The 10437-nt window shown below is 41.3% G+C and overlaps 1 protein-coding gene across 1 annotated transcript in view; it reads right to left on the reverse strand.

The window, feature by feature from the left end:
- LOC103918978 (protoheme IX farnesyltransferase, mitochondrial) overlaps window positions 1-10437 on the reverse strand; it is a 105325-nt gene that overhangs the window by 66357 nt on the left and 28531 nt on the right. The window lies entirely within an intron of this gene.

The raw sequence follows: 10437 nt of genomic DNA on the forward strand, positions 1-10437 counted from the left end.
CTCTGCAGAGCTTTCCCATAAACAGCTTGATTTTCTCACTAGAAATTACACCAAAGTAGACACAGAGGTTTCACTGTCCGCAGCCCAGAGACATCAAGCCAAAGTGTGAAAGCAAGCGAAAAGAAAGGGAAGAAGCAAAAAATATAGTAATAGCTACTTAAAAATGCAAAGTTTTCTAACGGATGTGTTTCAAAATTGTCCTTGGCCATTCTGGATTTCAGTGCTGAACAACGCTCATGAAACTTCAAGGTTGTTTTGAAAAGTTTGAAATAAAAATAAAGCTATTTAATATTCTCACTCTGTGAAATAGGTGGGTAGAGTTCATGCTGTCACAACACGTGAGAAGTCAGGACGGGCTCCAAACCTACCCCAGCAGAGCAGGGGCCAAGCAGCAGGCTGGGGATGAGTCCACGTGCTGATGGACCTCAGCTCCTGCCCACCGCTGCCCTTGCAAACGTGACTTACTCTGCCTGTGGAGCCGCAAAGTCCCATCAGCTGAAATATTTTCCAAATGCGATTTATCTTCCCAGCCCAGACAATCACGTAGAAGAGCCGGTATGAAGGAAAGAGGATGAACTGCCTGCAGCATTCTGGTCCCGCAGTGGGCAGGGTGAACATGTGTTCACCCAAAGCCCTCGACTGGAAACCCGGTCTCATGTAGCACATGTATGGACTTGTAACGACACATACGCAAGTATTTACACATGCACACACACACCCACCCAACTTAAAATCACCTTTAAATCATTTGCAGAATTCCTCCTCTCCTAATCTGTGACTGAACGACTGAATTCCTAAATATCTGTAAATTAAAACTCGTAAGGATTTAATAAACTGAACGGATATGAGAAAAGAGCTTAATAAGGATATAAACAAGGTGGTCTTTCTTTAATCCTACACCATGGCTATTGTAAAGAAATATGAATGAGTACCAAGCTCTCATCTAAAATTCTGTACCATTCCAGAGAGCGTGCAGCAGAAGCAAAACCATAGCAGCCTACATGATAAATATTTAGGTCCATCTTTTATGCATTACAATACTATCTCTCACGAAAGAAAATGAACTTTATAAATGAGTCAGAGCACAGATGAAGGCATCTTCTCTTCTGAAGTTGATAATTAATGTTGTTAATTTGAAGCCATGCACTTCATTCTGTATGTAGCCACCTATTATTTCAGGTTTTGCTGTTAATCTGGCCCTCCCAGCGGACTCAAACACATACTAAGATCATTCAAATTAACCATTCAAAAAACAGTCAGTCAGTGCAGAAATCCTGTCCAAATAGCTAGCTCTTATGAAAAGTACAGACCTACTACATAATACATAATATTGTGCATAATACAACAGTCAAAACTGTTATATTACTGGAAAATGAGGACGTGTTTACCATATGTGAAGATGAGCACTCCTATAAATGCAAAATAGAAAAATAAAGTCCTGCAAGCAACACATGCCAGCGTGGTCTAAATATAACTTTGCAAGCGTCATGCAGTAACACTGTTAACTTGAATGAAAAGTCGACACCAACCAAGAGCAAAGGCAATTATCCAGGGAAGCGTGCCTTGCTCACGTTTCAGCCCTCATCCGCAGGCAGCCGCCGGCGCGCAGCGCTGCCCCAGGTACGGCAGAGTTGGGCTGTGGTCACGCACGCCGGCTGCGCCTCCCCAGCCCTCCCGACCCAGCTGCGGTGCCGGGAGGTGCAGGACGCAGGCGTCAGCCCCTGCAAGACAACAGCCTTCAGGATTATAACCCCGCCAGCTCGTGGTTCCCATCCTCTGGTGCTCGCCCAGAGATTTAAATCAATGAGGTGACTTCAAAGCGCACACCAGAAACACTGGTTTGCACGAACGCCCTTCGGTGTCGCTGAGGATTGCACGCGGCATCTTCCAGCGTGGGCACTGCTGGGCTCGCAGCGGTGCCGGCATCAGCTACCAAGGTTAGCAACAACGGCAAGAGAAAAAGAAATTTCTCCTGTTAAGTGCAGCTCTGCAATAGCTTTCACAACAGTAGTCTTAACAAGTCACCGTATACATGAAAAAAGCACTTTTAAAACTGATTTACTAATAAAAAGAAATTTAACACTAAAAAAAAAATCTTCAGATGAGTTTTCTGAATACGTGTTATGTCCTATGTGCCAAGTTGTTCTGCTCAGGTAACAACTCCTACTTCTCTTTGCTTGAACAATAAAGTCAGGCTACCTGTTCCAGCATCCGGAGGGTTTCCAGCAGCACAGGATGAAGTTTAAGCAGTAAAAGTAGGCTTTCCCTGAAACAGCAACTGCTAATTTCAGAAAAGCAATCTTGACATGTACATTTAGTTTTAAATATGTATGGAAAAAAAAAAGACATGAAATACTCAGCAGACCGTTTCTGGCAGTGTGTGTAGGGGGTGTTTGGGTTTGGGTTTTTTTATGCAAACACGGATGCCATTGCCGTAAACACTGACTTTTCCCATTTTGGATTTTGGATCCAGGGCAGTTCTCTGGGTTCGAAACAAGCACCAGCCCGGATCCAGCTTTTGCAGGCACAACACGCACACACCCCCAGCTCCAAAGGTGCAATAAGCCCATTGCATGGCCAAAACCGCTCCAGGCTGGGAGCAGCTCAAGCCCCCAAACGCAGGCTGCGTATGCACTTCTGCAAACGTCTGCTAGACCTACGTTACAGGGAATACAAGGCCGGGGGGGGGAAGCGTCTTACAACATTTATTTAACCAAGATTTCTAAACTATTCAAGAAATCATTTCTCACTCCACCACACTCCACAACCTAGATTGTGATCCTAAGTTATTTTGACAGAAACCTTTTAAAGTTCTCCATAGCAGAAAAGGGGGGAAGCCAGTCAGCTTTACATCCAGGAACTGCAAAATCTGGGCTTTGGGCTTTTTGTCTTTGCGGTTTGCTGCTATAATTTCAAAACCACACACAGCGCTGGAGTCTTAGACCACTATTAGAAATGCGACTTTGGAATAAATTAAGAACACTCGTGGGAAGGGGAACCGAACTTTCATGTGGCTTCCTGGAGGCTGTTTTGGCACTGGAGAAAAATCAGACACTACACAGTAGTGGATTGGTAATAAACTAACCTACAGCGGGACTTAGAGCCACCGTCGGGCACGTGGTGACGTGGACAGAAAACATATGTAGAATGAAATCATGGTCCCGTGTCATGAATTTTTCAGTGTGGGCATAAATGTACACACAAACATACAGACATAGACGTCCACGTTACTGGGAATGAAAAATGTAAGAGCTTTAGAGCACATCTTTCATTTGCATCTGTCTTACTATTATTATTTACAGCATTAAAGAAAACTGTTTACTTCACAGGACCCCATATTCGCTAAAATAAATGTGTTATTATTCAGATAATAGATGCGGAGCATATGCATAAAGCAAACAGTAAATCTGCGAGATAAAGCAGAACTGTTCAGGTTTTCAAAACGAGAAAGCGCTTGGTGTTTACTAGGCATAAAAATACATGCACCACAAAATACTTTTTTGTAATTACAAGGTCTATTTCTGGCAATTACCACACAGTTTTCTCAAGTTTTCCATCTCCGTGGACAGACAATGATTTAATTCATGTTTTAATTATGTTACAGAGAGATTATTATTCCGTAACAGATAAATAGCATTAAGTCAGTTAGAAGTTATTTCAGGCATTACAAGTTACTGAGACTCCCTGCTAATACGGTTCCTTTCTTTTCCAACATTTCTCTGTCCTCTACTAATGTAAGAAAGACCTACACAATCAAATGGAAAATGCAGCTACATGCTTCTCAACGGGAAACCAAAATTGGCTACGCACCAAGCACATCAGTATTCAAAGATTTAAAAAGAAAAAAAAGCGGGGGGGGAATCAAATTAAGTTGACTGTCTCCTAGCACTTTTGATTACTCCAATTATAAAATCAAAGACATTCCCATGTTAGCAGTGATGCCAATGGGCGGACGAATTAAATATGCTTTCACTATGAGATGTCTCCTTTTGAGGTTCACTGCCCTCCTGTTTTCTAGTAGTACATAACAATATTCATATTTAGCTCTGTAGGATAAATCCTACTTCTGTTAAAGACAGCGTAAAATCTACCATTGATTTCTGTCCAAGCAGACTTTGGCTAAAGAAAATGCGAATACAATGAACTAACACACTACCCCATGCAAGAGAATGGAGCATAGTACTGCACAAGGCATAAATAAACTTCAAACATCAAGAAATCAATCATTTTCTCAGAACTTTTACATGACAATCAAATATATAGTTTAACTTCTTTATTAAAATCTTACTTCGCTTTTCTCCCCCTCCCCCCAAAAATCACTCCAAAGAGCATCTGAAAGCTCAGACATGCTGCTATTCAAAGTATCTAAAAGTCAGCGCTAGAGTTTACCTGACATTGTTCCTAAAATATTATCATATTTGTCGGCAGAAAGCTGTTCAAGGCATGGAGGCAATTCGTTCAGATAGCATGCTTCAGAAAGGACGAAAAAATCCCCCGAGATTACTAGGAAAAAATGCGAATGCGAAGGGCACGTTGTTCAATGTGATACACCCCCCAACAACCAAACACAGATGTACGATTAAAAGGCCAATTAAAGGAACATTAACCTTTAACCAAAAATATAACAGTAGTTTAAATTAGTCAAGTCAGAGCAGAATGTTATTTCAAACTCCTTTTCCTATGCAGACTTCTTTAAAGTGTTATCCATTCATTTTTGTTTTATGAGGGCAACACTACCCATAAAACTAACATTTTTGAGGTTAACACATGGCTAACTCGGAGAAACAATGTTTTCACAAGTATGTAAAAAAAAAAAAATCCAAAAGCCAGACTACACCACGTATCTGCGATACACATTTTACACATTTTGAAAGTTAAGGTGGCAATGCAAGTTTAAAGCAGGATTCACTTTTGATTGGAGTAAATTTATCGGTGAAGTATGTGTATGTTTATATAGCATAGTTTGCCACACGTTTCTAACACTCAAACCTGTAATATTACATTCTAATTTCAAAAACAACCATAAATGCTCAAATACAGGGGTTATACTGAAGTTTAATGGTTAAACAGAAGAGGTTCAACAATTTACTGCATTAGGTGATCAAAAGGCATATTGGCATAAATTAGACTTCGGAGTAACATCTAAAACGGAGATGAAATAATAAAATGCACTCAAGTTGCTTAAAATAAAAAACAAAGTGGTGAGAGATGCACAAAATACAGGGAGCAGGGAAAAAAAACCCAGCAATGAATCAACAGAAGCGCCTCTTATTAACTGCAGCACCCCGGTACAGGCATTTTTCTAATTGACAGTGAATTAGCATTTACTGTCCCAGCGAGAGCTCTACGTGGCAAACACTTGAATGGAGGCTGCTTGACGGCTTGGCTCCTGCTCGAGGTGTAACGAACAAGATTTAGCGAGCGGAGGGAACGGCGGTGTCCCGGACCGCCGAGCACCAGGCTCCCAGCCCGCGCGCTCGCGGCGAGCTATGCGCACAGCCCCTGCCCGCCGCCCCGGCCCCGCACCTCTAAAACAATGTATTAATTATGCATTCGCCGGGAGTTTGGAGACTGTGCTTAATATGATTAGTGCTGCTGTCTACCCAACTTAAGTGCTGACGTGTATTTTAAAAGCTGAAAGTAGAGCGGATGTCTTCTGCTACCCAGAACATTAGGTTTGAAGTCTTCTCAGAGGGCAGAGAATAAAGATGAAATCTTTTCACAAGTGGCATAAAAGAAATGCCAATACTCTTGCACATACCCCCTACTAGTACAGTTCTGCCTTGTTTCCTGTGGATTGGTTTTGGGGTTTTTTTTTTTGCTTTACCATTACCAGCAACAACAAAAACTATTTTCCTGTAATGTGATTTTTTTTTAAAATCAAAAATATTTTATGGTTATGGGTCTGCTAGACTCTGCCTAGCTCCTAAGTGTGCCATCTAGTATATTTTCTCTAGCTTCCCAAGTTAGTTCTCTTAAAAATAGTTTAATAACAGTAGTCAACATTTATTTTTTTATACTGTATTAGCAGAAGAAAGAGTAAGTCATTAAATTAATGACTTGAAGATATTTAAGTAAAAGGTTAGAAAAAGTGTACAAAATCTGCCTTGAAAATTATTTTGACAGTATTTTGGGATTTAATGGCATACTTCCTACCATGGCTATTTTAAATATCTGTCAAAGGAACTTTTTATTTCTGTGCATTTGATTGCAATCAATTGCCAAAGAGACTCTAAAGATTAAGCTAAATGTTAATTAAGGTTAGCTTTCAAGAAAACAAATCTGACAAATGTCTCAGGAGTAAATTCATCGTCTGATTTTTGAAGCTGTGATCTGCAGAAATGTAGGCCACTAGCACAGCCGATGAACTTGAAATTAAACTTCAAAGGGAAAACTTGACTTTCCAAATTGTTTTAATACAATGAAAGAAAAAGCTTCAAAAGTTAGTTTTATTAATTGTAGACAGGATCCTTGAACAGATCCTTAGCCGACACGCCCTGGCTGGTGCTATCTTACAAGATAAATCCGTGGCGCTGAGTCCCGCGCTGACAAGATATGCCGTGCGTACGTTGATTACGGCTTTGGGAGGACCACCCAGAAAGACAACCCCATGAAATAACCCTCCTCCAGCAGCATCAGCTAACAGGGCATGTATATGCCGAATACAGCGTCTGAAAAATGAAATACTTCCCAACAATTTAGAGTAGGAATCCACATATTACAAGAAGACAAACTGAAAACACTTACTGCTCAGTAGATGGTATCAGTGTTGTTTGACGCTCACACTAATCCAGTCCACCAGCAAATCTGTTTCTGTCCTAGTTCAAGTAGTCTTTGGTAAAACTAATATTCCAGAAGAGGAAAGGAACTTGCCATTTATATGCATAAAAACATTTTCATGCCTTGGACAGCAGTGAAGTTGCTTTCTAGTTGCTATGCATTTCCAAATGTTTTTGCATCAGCCACTGCAGGAAAACCCTGTACGGTGAACACTTCCACCTCTCCATGATATTTATGCTTTGTTTTCACTGCATCTGTTTTAAAATATCACAGAAGACTCAGCGTTGAAAGCTATCAACCAGACGAGCACCCTATTCTCTCCGCATTCGAGCCTTGGTTATGTTTCTAACGCATGCTGATGCTGAACTATCTTTAATGGCTCTTCAACCCCATAAACACGCTATGCTATTTCTGTGCTCTTTGGGGCATAGAGGCAAGCTCACAACCCGCAGTCTCCCAGGCTGACCCATATATAAAAGCAGAAAAGTCGAAATGGGCCATCGTGCACTTACGCTACCTGCAGCTGTTACTTTGGAGCAGAAAGATTAAAATTTCAGCAACCGGGTCTTTTCTGCGTCCCACTGCTGGGTCCTGCAGGACGCTGATCCACAAAAGCACCGCCTGCGGCCGATTGGATAGCAGGAGAGAAGTAGCCGTGGACCCATATGGTTTGACTTAACATTAACTGATTAAAGGCATTTTGACTAGTTCTACAGTTAAATTACATGCACCTGTTACACACATTAGTAGCACCTACATCCTACTGCAAACACAAGGATGCTGGCCTGTGGATGTAAAACTCAAGAATATTACGTTTCACATGTTTAGCACTGGAACAGAGTAGATTTATTTATCAATTTCACAGTTTCCTTGAAATAAACCATTTACATTAAAATAATTCTGCCTAATATGCCATAAAAATAACATTTAAATACTTTAATTTATACCTTTTTATATAATTGTACTATTAATTTTATGATCTGTGCAAAAATAATTTATCAGCATCCAGTTTGTATTATGTATTTTCAGGTTTTCCAGGGCAAAACCATATGAATCATGAGAGCAAATGTTCCTGCCCTTCTAATAGCTTTAATTTCAGTAATTAACCATAACAAATAAAGCCAGTCTATCCAACATGTATAAACTTTTTTGATGCATTAATTATTTTTGCTCTGACAGCTGGTCACCAATGTATATGCTTTTTTCTGCCCAGAAAAAGGCTGGTGCTTTAGTTCACACACAACTGACTCAGCTTCAGTTTTGGGCCCGTTTTGGTGAAATGGAGAGATAAAAGGGTATTGTGAACACAAATATGGGAAACTATGTATTGGGGGCACATCAGTACAGAAGACAGGTAGCTATGTTGCATTTCTAAAACTCTCTTTGCCTTTAGGTTACTACAGAATAGTAGACACAATTTTCTGGGAGGCAGAAAACATTTTATTGGAGCAAGTGACATAGGTTGGGGGGGGGAAGACAAGTTAAAAAAAAAAAGACGAGTTTCTGAGCACACTAGTGATCCTCTAGATCTGAAACAGATGCAACTGCTCAGATGAGTTGGGGCAGGGGAGGAGGTACTTTCTCTTTTGAGCCTAATGAGAGAAGTCAGCACTCCGGCGAGAAAGATTGGGTGAGCACAGTAGTACTCTGGAAGGCAGCTAAAGCATATATGCATTTCCTCCACCCAAATAATAAACATCCCGGAACAGGCACTGACAACAAAGAAAAAGACTGCAGTGACTTGGGAGAAAGTCTGATTTCAGAAGCAGAAGCCATCCTTCTAGCCAGATACACAGAGCAAATTCTGGATCCCTTAGATGATGGGTTAACCTTGAAATCACCATGCTGAAGTCTTCAGAGCCTCCCTCCATCCACATTGCAGTTGAACATCTTCTGATTTCATGACAGCTGTTTAAAAATCAATATTCCCATGTGTCAAACCAACACATCAGTAATTTGAGCAGCAAAAACATGGAGCGCACTCGTTGGTCTGCTCAACGTCATCTGTGTCTTCTGCAGCAGACTTGGGCTCACACCTCCCTGTCGGCTCTGCTTATGCTCAGCACAAACTGCACACATTTAACCTATGTAAACCAGACCTCTCATAGATACCCTACATTCTCAATGTGGGGACGCCAAAGTGTGTAACTCCTATCTAACTTTAAAATATACGGTTCCTAATGCAAGTGCTACAGGTTTGCACAACCTTCCTAAATGCCTTTGCAATATGTCAGAAATTCAGGGCCCTCCAAATGGGCCTGTTTAGCTGGAACTCACATGAGCAAACCAACAGGAAGGGCTGAAAACAGGGGTCTTACTGAGATCATCTTTCTGTTATGGACCGAAGGGTCTCACTGGATTACAAGTCCCGCCTGCATCATGCTGATAGGCACTATCAGCAATCCTATGCTGGACGACACATCTGTGGCATCCCTTTCAAAAGATGCTACTTCTTTTTCTTAGCCTGAACAGGAGGCAGTGGTGGTTGCAGTGACCCTCCCTTCATAACAACAGCTCAACACTTCAGAACAGGGCAATTCCACCTCGGAAAGATGGTTAAAGTACTTCACAATAATAAGATCTCAAGATCTTATTTCACCCAAGAACAGGATATGCTCAGGTGGACAGACCACTTGTCTTTCCTGTTCAGACCTTTAAGGGTGGAAGCTGATAGTGAAGAATTGCAGAAGTACCTTAAATTACCAGGTGAGCAGATATCGAATGAGAGGCAGAGGCCAGCATGTATGGATAAATGTAAATGTGGAAAAGAAACCAATCAGCTCCGAGCTATTTTCCCTTAGAAAGGACATCGCAGGGTAGGAATACATAGGTCTATGAAAGAGTCAGTCACTATTCAGAAATTATTTTAAAAAAGAAAAGAAAAACAAAAGCTAGAGGCACCATACCAGAGATAGTTGATTGCTGTGATTGATTACTGTCCCAAGAGGTCTCGTTTAATTTTAATTATGTTAAGGACTTGATTAATCAAATTTGCTGTTCTCAGTTCTACTCAGCAACAGAGCGTGTGTATGTGTGTACACATGCACATGCCTCTTGAGGGAGGGATGCTGCCTTGCACGTACATTGCCACTGTACAAATCCCTTCTATACCCCCACCTATACCCTCAGGGACGCAGTTTGGGTCCCCCTTTCTTAAAGAGAAGCTCGCAAACCTAGCAAAGAAAAGACAAAAGCAATCACAGGTACAGAACAGCTTCCATATAGGAGAACCAAGACGGAGCAGCTTTCTTCAGCCTGGAAAAGGGCAAGCAAGGGAGAATATGAGATGTCTATAAAATCATAAATGGCATGGAAAACCAACAGGGAGACGAGTGGTCATTGCCTCTCCCAGTGCTAAAAAGGGAAATTGTACAAAGCTACAAAGACACCATCATTGTTTCAAGGAGTCCCTGACACAAAAGTTGCTGGAGAGTCTTCTGGAGACTTAACCCTTCATGCCTGTGCTCATCTTAACCTTAAGTATCTACTACCACATACTTTTGTTACTGATTTTCACCTACTGAAGCAAAATACCCTTTTCCATCTCCACTCCAAACAAGTGTGGTGGGGAGAGCTCAAGGGACAATGAAAAGGAGAAGGAAACCCAACAGTGCAAATACTGAGAAAAGCTGGAGGCACTGACCAGCCTTCCCAGGA

This window comes from Pygoscelis adeliae, unplaced genomic scaffold (genome assembly GCF_000699105.1).
Source record: "Pygoscelis adeliae isolate BGI_AS28 unplaced genomic scaffold, ASM69910v1 Scaffold61, whole genome shotgun sequence".
In the NCBI taxonomy this organism is placed as follows: Eukaryota; Metazoa; Chordata; class Aves; order Sphenisciformes; family Spheniscidae; genus Pygoscelis; species Pygoscelis adeliae.